The sequence below is a fragment of the Saccostrea cucullata genome, unplaced genomic scaffold (assembly GCF_032062105.1).
Source record: "Saccostrea cucullata isolate Sc308-1 unplaced genomic scaffold, CSIRO_AGI_Scuc_v1 ctg5962, whole genome shotgun sequence".
NCBI lineage: Eukaryota > Metazoa > Mollusca > Bivalvia > Ostreida > Ostreidae > Saccostrea > Saccostrea cuccullata.
The window spans coordinates 1-17226 of NW_026937905.1; the positions used below are offsets into that span (position 1 = coordinate 1).

Sequence of the window (17226 nt, forward strand, 5' to 3'; positions counted from 1 at the left end):
TTATAAAAATGGACTAACAATTGGAAAAATGTAGTAGCAATTTGACTTAATGATAAATTGTATTCCTGACAAGGTCATTGTTCAACCATAGAACTTCAAATAATTTAAACAAGACTGCTGATATTCTTGTTTCATCAACTTGCTTGTCAATAATTTAGCTTGTTTTAGAAATTGTTATACGTATAGCATGCTCTTGCGTATCGAATCAACTGAGATATGTATATTCCAAATGCAGGTGATGAAGGCGTATTGTTGCATAAGTAAGGGAATTTGACGATAGAAAAGTTAAAGTTATCACGTTTATCATATAGCTTGGTTGTTAGATTACCATAGGTGTCTTTTTCAAGTAAAATTTCCAAGTATGAACAGAAGTGTCGGACTCTGTGATATCTTTTATCTCAAGCTCACCAGGATATATCGTATTGAGTAGGAATGGAAATTACCATTATTTATTGACAAAACATCGTCGATATATCTAAATGTCGAGTTGAAGGCCACAGCATGTTTTTTTTTTTCTTTGAAAGTAAATTTGCCGTATTTTTTTTGAGTTTTCTTGATAGAATTGCAGAAATGCTAAAAGAAAAAAAAATACTCTAGAATATTCAAAATCCTTAAAAATTTAAGACAATTTATTTACATCAATTAAATATTTTCGGTACGATGTTACGTTTGATTTACAGTGCCAACAGAATTCTAGATCTGAGATTCTATAGAAGAGTTAGGAAATCTTTGAATATTTCTTTAAAAAATGCAATGTAATTTCAACTACCAATCAATCGCCAAATGAAATTGTTAAAAACAAATTATTTGTCTTCTTACCCCAATCGTAAAGTCCGGCAAAGGTCTGGGATATAATTGTTTATGTAAGGTGATACCCTAATTAAGTGCTCTAGATGTCATTTAGAATTGAAGGAAGGTACACTTGTTATATATATTGTGTTTCAGATAGAGAGAATCTATATGTTTTGATATTCTGATAAACACAGGTCTTAAAGTGCCAGATTTTTTTTTTATTGTGTCGAACTCATAAAAAATGAATCATTACTGTGTAGGAGGAAATTGAATTGTGTCTTTATAAAGTTCGAGCTTGATCTTCATTATAGTAACATCTATTAATTTAAAAAATAGATGCACTTATTTTATGAGGAAAACTTTGTTGCTGCTATTTGAGTTGGGTTAGCTCCGCCTCGAATAAATTAGATCGGGGATCGGGATATCTCAAATTCTCCCTCTTTGCCCTTGATCGAAAAACGAAAGGTACACGAATTTTGTAGCAGACAGAAATTTAAAAAAAAATATGCTTTCAATCACGATTGTTTCTAAAATATTTCATAAGATATTATCGGCAAATATCTGATTTGATGATTAGATGCATGGATGGATTATTCTTTTTAGGAAAAGTGCGAGATTGGCTTGGATTGAAATTTTCCGAAATTTTTTATGTCGCATACGTGGCGTAATTCGTATTAAAACTGTTCATGTTTTAGTTTTACAAGCAAACATATACCAGATTTTTTAATTGTGTATTTGAATTATTTTTAAATCGTGCATTAATTGAAAAAAAAATCCTATATAAAAAAGGTGGCTTAATAATAGATACATGTAGTTTTCGATTGACCAAGAGTTACTTCCCGTTGGCCGCCATACTGGGGGTCCAAATGCTCATATCCCTTCATTGTTCAACCAATTTAAAATTTTTATATTTGCTATTTTGAATTAGAAATCATTATTTTTCTGAAGTATATAAATTTTAAATTTTTGGAAGCCTCTTTTATTAAAAAAAAAATTATTTGATAAAGATTTTCCAACAAATATTTCTGCTATATTTTCTTAAACTTGGTAAGACAAAGAGGGAAAATCACTTAGTCGACCTCCAATATGGCGGCCAGCGGGAGGTGACTTTCACTAAATTCAGGCCTATCGAAAACTATCTATAGCAGTCAAACTGATCAAAACATTATAATCGGTGTCCATCAATTTTCGCAGGCTATTGAAATAGAGCATTCTCAGTGTATACAACAACGGGATTTTTAAAATGTGCATGAATTTTGTTTAAAACACAAATGGGGGGAGGGGGGGGGGGGCTCAGAAGCCAAGTTATTAGAGTTCCAGCTTTGATGATTAACAGGGAAACATCAAATATTATAAGTTACATGGGTAATGTTGACCATAAATCAGGCTATATGTTATTATCATTCAATAGAAGCTTCTTTCATATTTGGCTGTAATAATGCCCTCCACAGTAAACAACACAATCAACCAACAGGACAAGCCATTGCTTTATTTCGAGCTTAAAATGCACTCTTGAAATTAAATTCAGTGCTTCTAGAGTGTGAAATAACTAATTGCCACTAAGGTTCCTTTTGGCAATTGCATAAATTTCATCAAATTTATTGCCTATCAAAGGTAGCTCAGTTGCTCATGAAGAGCTATGCTAGTTATTTTTCTTTGTTTATATTAGTCATACAATAAATTTTACAGTATAAGCTGACTCGAGGGTATTCGCTTTAGCATTTTAGGGACATTTTATTCTTGTTCACGCATTCTTCACTTCTAAGGAATTGATAATTTTATTTATCTGGGGTTTGGGAAAATTAGGGAATTAGATTTGTAAATTAAGGAAAATGACAAATTGTTTCTCAATTCATGATAAAGAATACAATATGCTGTATTATATAACCAGTTGCTTAAATTACTAATTCTCTTCTTTTAGCTATGGTAAGTATGTAGGTATTCTGTGTGACCCAGAAATAAGTAACAACTGGATCATGTAATATCAATTATTCTAATTCGTTCAACTACTGTCAAGGTTAACTAAATAAAAGCCGCTTTAAATAAAAGGGATTTGACAATTAACAAAATATACTGGTAAAAAATGTTGCGCCGTAATACTTGTGTTTACTTGAACGTGTGTCTGCCTTTTTACACATATCCGAATTTTAAGTTTATCAGTGGATTGCCTGTTTTTAGCTAAAACATTTCTTTACTTAAGTAGTTTTACTTAAAATAATTCATATAAGATATTCTTGATAATTTTATTTTATTGGTTAGAGCTTAAAGTTCATGGAATATTTACATCAGATGAGAATACTAAAACACTTGTTGAAAATATTCTGAAATTAACTTTGGACATACAAATTCATATCACATAAATAGGGGAGAAACATGCAATTTGTTCAGTTGGAGAATGAAAGGGAATTTTATTGCTAGACAATTAGTGTCCGACTCTTAGGTTGGAAATAATGAATTCTTTGGGAAAAGTATAAATTGGATAGGGTGTTGAGTAGAAGAGTGTATTATGCACTTGCTAGGGAGAGCTGCTATGGGGCTATCATGACACAGGAATATAACAGATTTGGGAGTATCTACATGTATTAGTAAGATTTATTTTTGCCAGATCCAGTGTACGAAGGTTTTCTAGTCAAGTACACATAAATATAAACTAATAGTACATGTAGTATGGGTATTTTTATGACTTAACCAAGCAGGCATTTCAACGTTGAATTTTGGTTGCATATGAAAGTTGAGGCAACGTTGAAACATAACGTTGTTTCAACGTCAATTTTCAAGGTTGAATAAACGTTGAAAATTGGTTGAATTTTTGGTTGATTTATGGTTGATTTTTGGTTGCAAATGAAAGTTGATGTAACGTTGAAGCTTCAACGTTGTTTCAACGTCAAATATCAACATTTAACAAAAGTGAACATTGGTTGATATTAGGTTGAGATTTGGTTGAAATTTTTCGGTTGTACAAACGTTGATATTTGGTTGAAATCAAGTTGAATTCATATTACATGTGAACGTTTTACTTTATAAATAAATACATTTCAAATTCTAATAATTTTTTTATTCAAATTGCGCAATATTTATATAAGTTATTATCCAGTATTATGATTGTGAGAGAATTCATTTTAGTTTGTATTTTAAAGACAAACACAAATTTGGATTCAATCAATGAATCTCAAAAATCACTGCTTGACAAATTTATATTCCTAGTGAAAAGGGGGTCACAGTTATCACATCAAGGTTCTTCAAAGTACGCGTCTGTCTTACACTACTAAGTTTCACAAAGTGGCGGATCCATTGATTTTAATCACGCATATACATCTGTAGTTAAGTCCCACGAATGAAAGAAATGAACAGGAGAATCCACCCTCTAGAGCAACAGCCTATTAATAAAAGAAATAAAGATGTGAAAGAAATTTCTTCGATACAACGTACGTAACACGTTATTTCAAACGATAAAAATAAATATACATGAATAATTTAAAAAATCAGACAAAGGAATATTTTCCGGTACTTGGATTTAATTAACATGATTAAAAAGAATTATAGTTAACATCATATTAAGATTTGTATCAGTATGCTTATAAAAAAATATTACTAAAGAAAATGTTATAGACATACATAGACATAGTGTACTTACAAAATATTGCATTCCTTTGTATAATTTTCACGGGCGAAGAATCTGATGCAATCAAGGCTGACTATATACAATCACTTCCCTCACCACTGGTTGATTGAACCATACGATGAACTAAAATTAATTAAATTGTATAATATATTAGTATACTTTTATTTCATAACCAAATGAATATCAACAATACACATAATACACGAACAAAGGATGTGCATTTCACGTATATTCACATATACTTATAAAACAAGAATTAAATGATGTACAGATACTAAATAAACTTAATTTCCTAAATCCATGAAAAGGAAATAATACTTACTGAGCAGAAGTTGATATTCCAGCCTTATTCCTTTTGTATATATCTTGAAAACACATTAAATATGAACAGCGCGCACTTCTTGCCCATCAGTTGAATTCAAATTTTGACCTAGATAAGCTGCAGCTCTACTCTGCCCAGCAAGAAAATTGCATAACAAGGTTATCCTGACACTGAAACTGACCAACTAAGCGAGAGGCACTCCTTATCTGATATCTCGAAGGTTTTTGGGGAGTGGATCTTAAGTAAAGTTAATTGTCAGTGTGAAAATTGTTATGTGTTTATTTGAATTTTTCTTTTATATATTTTCTGAAAAGAAAGATTATAGAATTAATACACACAACAAAAGCACAATCTGATAAAATATGACTTCTTAGATTCGCTCTGTATAACATTTTGCGCAAGAGTATACGGCACGGATCTATATGACTTTAATTTTAAGAACATTAATTCGGAATAAATAATTATTTTTATTAATTCTAAAGTAACATGGAATTACTGTGAGATGTTGGATAAAGATGTCATTATTTATTTAATGCTTATATTTAACATATTTTATAAATATGTATTTTAAAAAAAACTACATTCACAATTTATTAAATTTCACAATGGTACTAGCTGAACTGGCACAACTCTTTTGAGTCAATCAATTCATAATGCATGTGTGTCATTTATTATGTATAATTATATATATAATATTTTCTAACAATGCATACAGCCATGTGTATCTTGCGAAAAGTCGCATAAATTAAGAGTTAAAGACACCTTTATATTTTGACCTTAAAAACTAAAATGCTCAATACTCATTACCCGTTCTTTTCTTAACTTTCCTAAAGTTGAAAATATGTTGGATCTTCCACGTTGTTTCAACGTTGAAATCAACAAACAGTCAAATTTGCATTTTTAAACCTTGTATCAATTCTATAATATCAGAAAATACTCAACGTTGAAAACATGTTGAATCTTCAACGTTGTTTCAACATTGCAATATCAATAAACTTCAAAAATTGAGAATTTGTTGCAGCTTCAACGTTGTTTCAACGTTGAATATGACAAGCATTCAACGTTAAAAGTATGTTGCAGCTTCAACGTTGTTTCAACGTTGAAATATCAACGAACATCAAAAGTTGAATATATGTTGCAGCTTCAACGTTGTTTCAACGTTGAAATATCGACGAACATTAAACGTTGAAAATATGTTGCAGCTTCAACGTTGTTTCAACGTTGAAATATCGACGAACATTCAACGTTGAAAATATGTTGCAGCTTCAACGTTGTTTCAACGTTTAAAAAAGGTTGAGGATTCAACGTTGAAACCTCAACGTTGAAACAACGTTGAAATATAGTTGATCAACGTTGCAACCTATATTCCACCTCCTTTCAACATTGAAGCAACGTTGCGTGCCTGCTGGGAAGGTATAATTTCAGTTCAGTATTTTCACAAGAAGCCAATTATTGATAAGCCAGAAGGCAATTATTGGTTTTGGATTTGATTTCATTAGCACCACCTGTTTTAATATACAAAGATCAGGCCAATTAAGGTGATGTATTTAACAATGGCAATATTCTTTTGTCTTAAGTATTGTGATCAGACATCTTAACCTGATAAGCATGATATAAGCTCATATATTTCATTCAAGATACATAATAGTGAGTAAATTTTATTGCATTGATTATCCTGTATTTAACAAAACAGTGGAAAAACCCTAGGTATAAGATCCCTGTGTAGAAACATTAATAAATAAACCCATTGGAATTTTACCAGCAGCCTCAGTCAGGGAATAAATGTAGGAAAATACAAAACTATTGTTATTAATGAATTAGAAATTAAAGCATTTGTCAAATTTTTCCACTAATTATTTTAGATTCATGCCATTTAAACATATCATTAATTTAGAATCAACAGGCAAAATTCTATTTGTCAGCCAAAGGCTTATATGTATGACAAAAGTTAAAATGATACAGATTAATTGAACAGTACTTTTAGGTGGTAACTGGTTCAGTGTATAATGGATTAAACCTTTATTAACAAGAAAGTGCTTCCTTCTGATCACACTTTCAATTTGGTGAATTAAGAAAATTTTTAATTTGTTTTATTCTCCATACCTTTTAGGAAAGTGATATACAGTACGGTTTAATTGTAATTTAGGAATAATGCACTGTCAGACAAGGTCAACACAATAATTTTATTTTTTTTTAACTACAGGGATAATTAAAATACATGTCATGTAATCATGTATTCTTGCAAGCCAGTTTGATAGGGGAAAGGGGTTTTGCTCTATGTATTAGCCATTTATTATTAATATTTGTCCTGTTTCTGTTACATTTCTAGGTAGTGAAGTTAATCTATTATTTTAATAGATATAGATCTGTAATTGTCATTAAGTCAGCTTTTAAAAAGTGATATATTCCTGGTGCATATAATTAATAGCCATTCTCTGTAAGCATTTAAACTCTTATATAGGGAGTGTGGCACGCATGGTCTTGGATTTTCATGAAACTTGGCATACATTCCTATATTGATGTATGTACCTAAAATTCATAATAAAATGGTTGCTATGGTCCATGTTTACCATGACAACCAACATACATTTTTCATGGCCTAAAAATCGTTAAATTTTGATGAAAATGACCCTTTTTGACTTATTAAAAGTCTTTAATGGAATAAGCTATTAACATGACTTTACCTTTTTGCCAAAAAACATCATTTTACAGTGCTTTAGAAAATTTTAGGTATTTCAGTAACTTTTTCCTCATAGATTTTGAAATGGATAAAATCAAATTTAGATATATGGTAAACAATAGCAAAAACAAAGCGAAAAAAAAATCAATTTTCATGACTAAGGGTCAAGGTCAAGGTCAAAATGGCAGATTTTGATAGATATTTAAGAAAGCTAAACAACATTTTTTCTGTGTCATAACTAATACTTGCGTTTTAAACAACAAATGAAGAAACAAAATTACAGTTCTGGTCAACAATAACTAGCATCATATGAATGTGTGCCCAGATGGACAGAAGGTCAAAGTTCAAGGTCACAATGGTATATAAAGAACTATGCACGCTACCTCTCAGTTCCCGCCTACATTTTGCGACCATTTTACTCAATATTAATGGCAATTTTTGTTTAATACAAAAAACAGTTCAATGGTATTTGATTCATTATTTTAATACCAGTGCTAAATAGTACATTATCCCTTATTCCAACTCTTGAAATGAGGGGGTGGGGGTGGGGGGAGGAACCGATGATATTTTCCATTGAAATCGGACTTTCAAGCATCACCATATTTTGAAAAAATCTTGGATGTAATTAAATGTTATGTAGATTTTTTCTCATGTTTTACTGTTACGGTTTTTCCCCCACAACCAAAATAAGCCCCACATTGGATCAGCCCAATTTATGTCCTGTATAATTAATATTTATGTCATAAATGTATTTCTAGATATCATGGGAATATTACCAATCATTGTATGTTATTTATGTATGCTTTATAATTCATTATTTATATTCATTTCACAAATATTATTTGTTTCACTGTAAAAACCCGAATTTCCTCCAGGGATCGTAATAACCAATGGCTGTCTGGCATCGGTAGTCTACTAAGTTACTCATATCTAACCCAGCATCGTTTCCAAAACAAATTCCAAACAACTACTTACCCATTTTCCCGCCACCATAAGGCTTAAAATCCTTTACTTATATAATCAGTGCAAAGTCGAACTTCACAGTTATGGCGCCAAAGCAAACGGTACCGTTTGTTATTCGCTCGAGAAGTTATTCGCACCATTATACAAAAAGGTATATAAAGAGGGGTTTTTGTACAGACAAGACAGTTGTGTCCACAGCTCATCCCTGACCAGACCGTCTGATATGACTGATAATCTGCCCCAACGAATGGTAAATATATCCAACGTTTGTATTTAATATTTTGTTAACTTGTACTATAATTGGGTAAGAATCTGATGCCATTCACATTGGGTAAAACGATCTATGGGTGACCCAATCCGATATATATATATATATTTCCTAACCCAACCATAATCAGCTGAACAGTTTGTCCCATTGTTGATATTGTGGAACCCTATCAGCTGGCCCATATATTTCCTAACCCAACCATAATCAGCTGAACAGATTGTCCCATTGTTGATATTGTGGAACCCTATCAGCTGACCCATATATATATCCTGACCCAACCGTAATCAGCTGAGCAGATTATCCCATTGTTGATATTGTGGAACCCTATCAGCTGACCCATATATATATCCTGACCCATTATCCGTAAGTATACTCTGTTTGTATTTTATAAATCATAAATCATTATTGTCATTGTTTGAATAAATTCATTTTTATAGATAAACAAATCTTGTTGATTAATCGAGGTAAATCTCAGGAATAAGAGGACCCACATAATTATTGTAACACCCAAGATCGGGTCACGTTACAATTTGGTGTCAGAAGTGGGATATCCATTTGCTTATTTCTGTTTACCAAAATTTTTGTATTATAAAGACAAAATAATTTTTAAATTTTTGTATATTTTTATTGATCCAATCAATTTTTGTATCCGATATTCACAATGGAGACTGAAGATAGTTTTGAAGTCACTTTTAAATCACGTCCTGCTTCACCCAGTGCTAAGGCGGACAGTAGGGATAAATTACCCACTCCCAATCTCCAATCTTCTCCAATGGCATCAGATTCAGTACCGCCTGCAAAGAACAATCAATTGGACACATTAGTGTCTATGGTGCAAAGTGTTAACCAACAGTTGTTGGGTATGAGACATGAGTATCATGAATTAAGAGACCATGTTAATCATTTAGAAAGAAAATTTGAAAACCCAACCTATGACAGGGGGGATAATCATCACTCAGACAGTGTCTCAAAATCCAGACCCATTCACCCAGTACACTCTTATGATGATTTCCATCCCAATATTCATACAGACCCAACAAAAGGGCAAAGGGAATATACACGTCACCCAGCAACAATGTTGGGTACCCATTATGCTCCCTCATTCGAAATAAACAGAAATGAAAATGGTATGCCACTCCCGTCTGCAGCCAAAACTCATGTTACTATAAAACCTCAAACTTTCGATGGATTAGAGGACTTTGACGAGTACCTCGCTCAGTTTGAAATTTTAGTCGATTTGCATGGGTGGGATTACAAAACTAAATCTCTATACCTAGCTAGTAGTCTGACAGGGAGTGCCCGGGCTCTATTAAACGAGTTAAACGAAAATCAGAGAAGGGATTTTAATGCTCTTGTGAAAATTTTGACTAGGAGATATGGCTCCATCGAGAGATCAGAAATGTTCCGGGCCCAACTTAAAACCAAATCTAGGGGAACCAATGAGTCCTTACCCGAATTGGCCCAATCCATAAAAAAACTGACTCGTCAGGCTTACCCAACAGCCGACCCAACCATTATCAGCATTCTGGCACTCGACCAATTTATTGATGCCCTACCCGATCCAGAAATGCGATTAAGGTTAAGGGAAGCTAAGCCCAAAGATATAAACGAAGCCGAAATTTTGGCTATTCGGCTAGAAACCTATAGACTGGCAGACGCACAGAGAAACAAAACCATCCACGCCATAAGCGAGTCAGAACCCATTCAAAACTTGCGGGATGACTTACAATCTCTTACCAGAGAGATCAAAGCCCTGGTAAAAAACGCCCATTCTCCTATACATAATTATGCACAACCTTATTATGTAAAAAATCCAAACAAGAGCTTCTATAAAAATCAAACCAATCCCAACTACCAAAACCATGGACCCACACACTATGGACCCAAACCCCAGGGCGCACCCAACCAGATAAATTCTAACAATGGGAACGGTCACCCAAAGAACCCAAAACACGGTCCTACCCAACCTCAGAAACAGGGAAACTACCCACAGTCGAATTCGGGGGTCGGAAGTCGACGGATCGAAGGGGCAGGCCCCAAAACTCACCAGTAAATATGACCCAACCACTCCCACTAAAATCTGAACCCAATATTATTACAGAAAAAGATAAGTATAAAGGAGAGATGCCTTATTGTAATGTTCCTACCCCCAAAGAAATTTTAGTGGGAGATATAAAAGGGGGAAATGATGGAATTTATCTGATTGGGAAAGTGGGAAATAAAAAGACAAATTTACTGGTTGATACGGGTGCTAGTGTGACAATAATCAGTACCCAATTCTTTGAGACATTAGACGCAATGGAAAAGCCCCAAATTACCCCAGTGTCCATCAAACTTACATCTGCAAGTGGTAATGCAATCCCAGTTAAGGGAGAATGCCCAATCAAAATATCCCTTGACAATTTTCATGTTACCCATAAAGTGCTTGTGGCCGATATTCAAAACCCATGCATATTGGGACTAGATTTTATGACCCAGAATTCATGTGACCTTTTTGTAAAAAAGATGAAACTAAAGGTACAGGGTTTAGACATTCCCTGCTTTAGCAAATCTTGTGTTAGAAATATGTGTTGTAGCAAGATAAGTCTTGCTGAGGATATTGAGATTCCTCCCAGTTGTGAGTATATTGCTCCAGCTAAGTTAGATAACCCTTTGATGACGGATGAGGTTGGAATATTAGAACCTATCCAAAGTTTTGTGGAGAAATATGAACTGTTGATTCCCCAAACCCTTGTAACTGTAGACCAAAAAGTCGCAGTGCGTTACATGAATTTGAAAGATGAAAGTATTAAACTTTTTAAAAATACCCAAGTCGCCACAGTGAATGGTGTTGACAAAATATTAGATAAATGGGAAGAAACAACCAACACCCATAATCTTAATGCTATAAGCCCAGATTTCAACACCCAATTGCCCGACCACTTGCAATGTATCATGGAAAAGGTCCCTACAGAAATTACTACTGAACAAAAACAAACATTGGAAAACCTCCTTATTGAATTCCAAAATAGCTTTTCCATTGCTTCTACGGATATGGGTCTTACTGATATTGTAGAACACAAAATAAATACTGGGAATGCTCGCCCCATTAAACAACCCCCCAGAAGAATACCTTTAGCAAAAATGGGTGAGGTAGAGAAAGAAATTGAAGATATGTTAAATAAGAAAGTAATTGAAACTTCTGATAGCCCTTGGAGTTCCCCAATTGTTTTAGTTAGGAAAAAGGACGGGTCCATTAGATTTTGTATTGATTACAGAAAATTAAATGATATAACCCTTAAAGATAGTTACCCGATCCCCAGGATAGATACTACATTGGATGCCCTGGCAGGATCCAAATGGTTCTCTACAATCGACTTAAAAAGTGGCTATTGGCAAGTTAAGATGTCCCAGGAAGATAAGCCCAAAACAGCGTTTTCCATACCTGGTGGGGGTCATTGGCAGTTCCTGAGTATGTCCTTTGGTCTGTGTAATACAGGCGCCACTTTTGAAAGACTAATGGAAAAGGTCCTCTCTAACTTGTCATGGAAAATATGTATGGTTTATTTGGATGATATAATCATTCTCTCCAAAACCTTTGACGAGCATATAATCAATTTGAAACAAGTTTTCAATAGGTTAAGATCAGCTAATCTAAAAATGAACCCTAAAAAGTGCTGTCTACTCCAAAAACAAGTTTCATTTCTTGGACATGTTGTAGATGAAAATGGAATTTCCACAGACCCTTCCAAAATTGATTCGGTTCAAAATTGGCCAGTCCCAACCTCAGTTAAAGATATAAGATGTTTTCTCGGTCTTTGCTCCTATTATAGGAAATTTGTTTACAAATTTGCCGATATTGCCAAACCCCTCCATAAGCTGACGGAATTAAAACAAGAGTTCCGTTGGGACGAAAACTGTCAAGAAGCTTTCGACAAGCTCAAAAGATCCCTTACGAGTTCCCCGATCCTGGCCTACCCAAATAACGAAGGATTGTTTATCCTAGACACTGATGCCTCTAACAATGGGTTAGGAGCAGTACTCTCCCAACAACAAAATGGTGTAGAAAAAGTAATTTGCTATTATAGTAAAATATTCAGCGCTACTGAAAGAAGCTATTGTGTCACCCGCAGGGAACTCTTAGCCATTGTAAAATCTATTAAGCATTTCCACCATTATTTGTATGGCAGATCTTTTAAAGTTAGGACAGATCACGGGTCGCTTACCTGGCTTCTAAACTTCAAAAACCCGGAAGGTCAGATCGCCCGTTGGTTTGAATTATTATCCCAATATGAGTTCCAAGTAGAACATAGGGCGGGTAAATCTCACAATAATGCTGATGCTCTATCCAGGAGACCTTGTCCAATTAACTGTAAACACTGCATAAAGCAGAAGAAAAATATGAAGTTGAATTTAACTCCCTCATGTGTTCTTCAGTAACGACAAGAACCCAAAACGCAAACCAAAATATTTACCCTCAACAAAGCTCCTCTCCTACTGATATGATTGACATTAGAGAATGTCAAAGTCAAGACCCAATTCTCAAGACTGTTATAGCCTGGGTAAAATCCAATGAAAAACCAAAATGGGAAGAAATATCACATCTTAGTGAAGCTCATAAATATTATTGGGTTAGATACGATTCCCTAAAATTTTTACAAGGTATACTCTATCATATTTGGGAAGATGTCCAACCTAAATATCAAATAGTCCTACCCCAATCCTTAAAAAACCTAGTATTTCAACAACTACATAGTAGTGTTACAGGGGGCCACTTGGGTATCCGCAAAACTTTGTACAAGGTCAGAGACCGATACTTCTGGTATCACATGACAGAAGATATCAAAATTCTGTGCAGGAAATGTGATACTTGTGAATCAAGAAAATCCCCTAACATATTACCCAAAGCACCCTTACAAAGATATATAGTAGGAGCACCTATGGAAAGATTAGCCGTAGATATAATGGGTCCACTTCCCCTTACCAAGAAAAAGAACTCTTATCTTCTGGTAGTGGGTGACTATTTTACTAAATGGGTGGATGCCTTCCCAATTAAAAATCAGAAAGCCCAAACGATAGCCCATAAGCTGATTGAAAGGGTAATATCTATTTTTGGGGTACCCATGGAAATACACTCCGATCAGGGAAGATCGTTCGAATCCAATATATTCCAAGAATTATGTAACATTATGGGCATTGTCAAAACGCGTACAACACCTTATAGACCCCAATCTGACGGCATGGTGGAACGGTCTAACCGTACCATTGAAAATATGCTATCCACTTTTGTAAATAAAAACCAACAAGATTGGGACGAATACATACCCCTCCTTATGATGGCCCTTAGATCCTCAGTCCATGAAGCAACTGGAGTCAGCCCATGTGAAATGGTTTTTGGGAGACCCATCCATCTACCAATCGACCTTGTCCTTGGCTCTCCAAACCCTGAAATCAATAGACAAACATATAGAACAGAATTCTCTAATCAATTAACAAACAAGTTAGAGACTATCCATGATTTTGCTCGTAATAAACTCCAATTATCTTCCAAACATACGATCAGAGAATACAGTAAGAAAGTGCACCAACATTTATACAAACCCGGTGATGCTGTCTGGTTCTATTCTCCCAAATACGAAAAGCATGGCAGAAAATTATGTAGACCATGGACGGGTCCATATGTCATTACAAGGAGAATTAATGATGTAATTTACAAGATACAGAAGTCCCAGAGACACAAAGCCAAAACTGTCCACCATAACCTACTAAAACCCTACAAGGGAGAGAACCCACCTACTCTATCCCAATAAATTATTTGTGATGATTATTCTCCCCTGAACCCATATATTATTATATGATCCAATAACCTCTTACCCAATCCTTTATCTCCTGATTTTTATCAAATTGCAGGTTCAAAACCACAGATGTGTGATATGCGATAGGGAATTTGCATTGGCCAGTCATTGTCATAGGCACATCACCACGGCCCATAGTGGTTTTGGACACAAATGCTCCTCATGTAAAATGATATTAGGAAGACCAGACCAGAAACATGGCTGCCACGGATACACCCTTCAGCTAGTTAAAAGAACCACCGGTACCTTTAATGGAGACGAAGCGTTGGAATTTGAATCATTCCAAAAGTCAAGGGCCAAGTTTTGCGAACCATTCATGAAACCATCCATGAGTAATCGGGGAAACCTCAATCTGTCTAGCTCCAAACGTGTCACCAAGATGACAGATCCCATCATCCCAAAGAAGAAAAAATACTACGGGATGCCTCCAAATAAAGCCCCAACTAGACCCATCCCGGCATTAATGGACATCGACATATCCGCTCCGATAAATTCAGGAGATTCTTCATTCCATTGCCATTCAGTAAACTCTCCAACCACGATTGCAGAACCTTCCCAACCAAACTCTACCTCCCAGAGTACAGATGATACCACATCCGACAAGATTTCAGAGTCGACTAACATAACTGATGATCCTTTTCTAAGACCTCAGTCACCAAAACAAGGAAATGATGTACCCGTTGACGTCGCCCGAGACCTGGCTATCTCAGAATCCCATAAGTCTATCTACGATAAAACCACAATCGTGTCTAAGGATGAGGACCAGTTGTCCATTTTCACCGACGGCATCATAGATCCCGAGGAATACTCCGTCTCCGACTCAGCTCCTCCTGCCTTGAATTATCAACCTACTAGCAAAAAGATGCTAAAGCTAAAAGGAATTCGGGAAGCAGAGATAATAACCATAAACGTTGGAGGAGAACTCTTCACTACTTCTAAACAGACTTTACGTGCTGATCCATCCTCAATTCTGGCTGCTCTAGTGTCGGAGGACTCCTACAAGCGACCTTCAGTACCGTTCGATTTCTTTTTGGATCGCGACCCTAAGCACTACAATTTTATTTTTAACTTCCTGAGAAACGGATGTGCCACAAACCATCTGGAATTTCCAAAGAACGTCATTCTCCTTCGAGAGCTCCATCAAGAAAGTGTTTTTCTGGACCTAGACGACCTATCAAAGATCATTCAGCGATACCTCGGTGAACTTTCTTGGTTACAGTGACTCACTTTGTGACCCGTTTTGTAAGTATGCCAAAGCCTGCCGAGATTTGTGATACGTGAATTGTGATACATTGAAAGTGATGAACGTTGTTAATGTTATATTTATGAACTTGTTAACATTTCTTGTTATACCCAACTTATGGACTCTATTATTATTGTTGATATTTATTATTTAATGTTTATATGTCAAATTGTTATATTTATGCTATTACATCCCATTATTAAATATCTTACACTAACTCATTGACTATGTTTTTCTTACATGGCGATATTCCCATGAAAACTAGTCAAAGAAAATGGGTTTTGATGTAATGTGATCCAACATTCGGGACGAATGTTTTCATGGAGGGGGAGCTGTGTTACGGTTTTTCCCCCACAACCAAAATAAGCCCCACATTGGATCAGCCCAATTTATGTCCTGTATAATTAATATTTATGTCATAAATGTATTTCTAGATATCATGGGAATATTACCAATCATTGTATGTTATTTATGTATGCTTTATAATTCATTATTTATATTCATTTCACAAATATTATTTGTTTCACTGTAAAAACCCGAATTTCCTCCAGGGATCGTAATAACCAATGGCTGTCTGGCATCGGTAGTCTACTAAGTTACTCATATCTAACCCAGCATCGTTTCCAAAACAAATTCCAAACAACTACTTACCCATTTTCCCGCCACCATAAGGCTTAAAATCCTTTACTTATATAATCAGTGCAAAGTCGAACTTCACAGTTATGGCGCCAAAGCAAACGGTACCGTTTGTTATTCGCTCGAGAAGTTATTCGCACCATTATACAAAAAGGTATATAAAGAGGGGTTTTTGTACAGACAAGACAGTTGTGTCCACAGCTCATCCCTGACCAGACCGTCTGATATGACTGATAATCTGCCCCAACGAATGGTAAATATATCCAACGTTTGTATTTAATATTTTGTTAACTTGTACTATAATTGGGTAAGAATCTGATGCCATTCACATTGGGTAAAACGATCTATGGGTGACCCAATCCGATATATATATATATATTTCCTAACCCAACCATAATCAGCTGAACAGTTTGTCCCATTGTTGATATTGTGGAACCCTATCAGCTGACCCATATATTTCCTAACCCAACCATAATCAGCTGAACAGATTGTCCCATTGTTGATATTGTGGAACCCTATCAGCTGACCCATATATTTCCTAACCCAACCATAATCAGCTGAACAGATTGTCCCATTGTTGATATTGTGGAACCCTATCAGCTGACCCATATATATATCCTGACCCAACCGTAATCAGCTGAGCAGATTATCCCATTGTTGATATTGTGGAACCCTATCAGCTGACCCATATATATATCCTGTCCCATTATCCATAAGTATACTTTGTTTGTATTTTATAAATCATAAATCATTATTGTTATTGTTTGAATAAATTCATTTTTATAGATAAACAATTCTTGTTGATTAATCGAGGTAAATCTCAGGAATAAGAGGACCCACATAATTATTGTAACACCCAAGATCGG

The 17226-nt window shown here is 34.9% G+C and overlaps 2 long non-coding RNA genes across 2 annotated transcripts; both read right to left on the reverse strand.

Annotated features, from left to right (window-relative positions):
- Positions 1–3945: 3945 nt before the first annotated feature.
- LOC134249034 (uncharacterized) lies at positions 3946–5274 on the reverse strand. Its single transcript, XR_009988199.1, has 3 exons — positions 4737–5274; positions 4427–4537; positions 3946–4169 (listed from the first exon to the last, which is right to left on the reverse strand). It is a non-coding gene; the product is annotated as an uncharacterized LOC134249034 (long non-coding RNA).
- A 4130-nt stretch (positions 5275–9404) lies between these two features.
- LOC134249035 (uncharacterized) lies at positions 9405–16751 on the reverse strand. The gene is made up of 4 exons (XR_009988200.1): positions 16376–16751; positions 13952–14071; positions 12853–13005; positions 9405–9441 (listed from the first exon to the last, which is right to left on the reverse strand). It is a non-coding gene; the product is annotated as an uncharacterized LOC134249035 (long non-coding RNA).
- Positions 16752–17226: the final 475 nt, after the last annotated feature.